This window comes from Gossypium hirsutum, chromosome A09, assembly GCF_007990345.1.
Source record: "Gossypium hirsutum isolate 1008001.06 chromosome A09, Gossypium_hirsutum_v2.1, whole genome shotgun sequence".
In the NCBI taxonomy this organism is placed as follows: Eukaryota; Viridiplantae; Streptophyta; class Magnoliopsida; order Malvales; family Malvaceae; genus Gossypium; species Gossypium hirsutum.
Window position 1 is genome coordinate 35,198,401 of NC_053432.1, and position 3,256 is coordinate 35,201,656.

The window sequence follows — 3,256 nt, forward strand, 5'->3', positions numbered from 1 at the left end:
TCTCGCAAAACCCATTTCTGTCAACTCTTGCAACTAAGACTTCAATTTTTCAATTTGGTCGGAGCCATTCTATATGGAGCTATCGATATTGGTGAAGTTCCTGGTACCAAATCAATAGTAAACTCAACCTCTCTAATCAGTGGTAATTGGAATGAGGGAAAATGTGCAAGTGTACACAATCGCAACAAGTAATAAAGTGACAAGTAAATGTCGAGTTACCGTACCCACAGGGTCTATAAAAAGAATTATTTATGAAATTAATTGTAAAACACTTTGACGAGGTAAAAATAATTTGGTTTTAAAATATGGCCAAAAACTATTTAAAAACTAAGTAAATAATTAAAATAAAACAAATGAGTTCTAATGCACGATATCAAATAAGATTTAATCAAGATAACATATTTGTGTTGGATTAATTACATTTCTTTAACTTAGAATTATTAAACTTATGTTTATATTGCTACGAATATATTCACAACAACTCAGTAATTTGCTAACTACTGCTCATACATACTTATTAAATTAATCAATCTCTTGAAAATTTTTCAATGTCAATCCAAACGGTTAATTAATCTTCACAAGCATATAAAAGATTAAGTGAGGTAATAGGGTATTTCTATCTTGAAACAGTTTAATCACAAAAATCTTGCAAGTTATGCAAGGCATATGTATCGCCGAATACAATGCTAATTTAAACTTCAGCTACCTTAGAAGAATAAACATGCACTGATTAAGCATTGTGTCTATTAATTATAATTTGAATACGATTTAATAATTAATTCATTAGTTATTTAACAATTATATTGCAAAAAAAAACTTAGGCATGATTTTACTTAACCAAGCAATTTACTGAGGCCTATAACAGCATAAACATCATTTTAACAATTCAAGCAGGCAGAATATAATCAACCCAACAAAAACTTAATTTAATCTAAATTGATTAAAATAACCATTTCAATAGCATAAATATTCATAAACATGTTCGTCAAAACAACAACAAAAATTAAAGAGATAGGGAACAAGAAGCAAATCCGGTGTTTCTCCGTGGCTTGACTAGTTGCTCCGTTCTTTGCTCTTCGTTGCCTTCGGCTATCAAGGTAGCTTATGAACACCTAATTGCTGCTCCATAATTGCTGATGAGAGCCTCTTTACCAAGAGAAGAAATCGGCACTTGAACAAAAAGGGAAATGAGATGGAAAAAAAATGGAGTAAAATGGGGGAGGAGAAGAGAGAATGAAAGAACGTTGTGGGATTAAGGGATGGTTTGAATGATCAGCAAGGGGTGGCTTTTATAGCTGATTGTGGCTGCTAAAAATAGCAAATTCCAGCTGCCAAAAATCCCCTTATCACCGGCCATCTACTTGGAAAAAGTTGAGACTTTGAAATTTGCTAAAAATAGCCTGGGACAAATCTACAAAGCCACAATTAAAGGTGGGGTTTGAATGAAATTTGGAAGTCTTTCAAGGGCCTTTTTGCAATCATATTTAATCAGCTAAAATTCTGATTTGGTTCAGCATATGGAAGGTTCTGGGCTGCCCAATTAGTGGCTGGTTCGGTTCACTCAATTTGGTTCGACCAATTCGGTTCAACTGGATCCTTTCTTCATAATTAATTAAAAATAATTTATTTAACCCAAATTAAATGGGGAATAAATTAAAATTAATTAAATTATGAATTAATACACATTTTCGGACCATCTTAGGCTAGAAATTAATGTGCCTCGATACTTCAAATTGCTTCTCGATTTTGTGCTTTCAGTAGTGTCAGCTGAGCCAATTTTTGCCCTCTACGCGAATCTATCAAAAATAGTCAAAATTAATCAAAATTAAGTATAAAATTAACTAAAATTCACCATGTTCATATTTTTAACACAATTTAATTATTTTATAATATTTAATTATTTTTCGACAAGAATTTAACCGGATTTGCATGAATTTAAGTAAAAAAGGGTATGAAAAAGCATATATTTTTTTGTGTTTCCACGCCCCCAACTTAATACATTGCCCGTCCCGAGTAATGCACAAATTTTGAAAAGAATTTATAGGAAACACTTTTGAAAAACTCCTTCAGAACAACATTCTCCCTAAAATTATGAATTTGATATACTCATGCTCAAAAACAAGAAATATGATAGTTATGCTACTTAAGTATAACGTTCAGATTATATTCAACAATTTATTATAATAGCAAATATTAGACTAAATGGTTTTGTAACAAAGGCATCTTAACCTTTACCAATTTGATTTTATTCCTTTATTCAAGACTAAGCTGCAATCATTAAGCTTAACTTATGTCTTCATATGTTGATCGTAGCAATTTCTCTCCACTAATGTAGGTGGCATTAGGACTTTGAATCAATAGGTCTTTATCAAGGTTGTAACGTGGCTAGGCTAGGGGTAGGTGAAAGATGGATAAATTTTGGCTTAAAACCCTAGACTCAGCGTCAATCGAACCTTCAGAATTTTTACCTTCGATACACCAACTTGACTTTCATATGCTCTTTTGTACATCTCTTTCAAATACATGTGCTCTTTTTTTTTTTAAATAACACAAGCACTTACTTTGTGTACTGCAATTCTCGAGCATTTGATACTTCTTTTCAACTCCCCCAAACTTATTTTTGAATAACATTTTGAATAGTACTGAGTCTAGTGTTTGGGACAATTTTAAGAACATTAAGCGAAAAGTAATGGCTAAATATTGCAAGGATCGAAATAAAATTAAGCCATATAGTCTCAAAGTTGGGTTTCAAAGGATAAAATTTTACCATGGTGGGATTGAAAGGCTCAAATGGTCCAAACAATAGTTGCCTAAATCATTTCCAACGTTCCATGCTCCTTAGGATTTCATCTCACGAAACTACTAAGTCAACTCTAAAGACCTAAACTTTCATCCATACCTAACTTTCCTAAAGAACTAAAAATTTTATGGTACGAATTTGCATGCTTTATTAAAAATACATTCATGTCATTATTAAGCGAACATAATAATTTATTGAAATAATAGAACTTTATTCATACTCAAGTTTAGCATACTTAACAAAGTTCATGTAACACCCCGAACCCGAGACCGTCACCGGAGTCGAACACGAGGTGTTAACAGACTTTTAAAAATTTTCCAGACACTGCCAATCTGCGTAATAGTCGCTTTAAAAATCATATCTTGAGTTTCACAACTCAAAAATCAGTTTCGTGATTTTTAACTGAAACTAGACTCATATTCCCATCTACATATTTTTTCTAGAATTTTTGGTCGG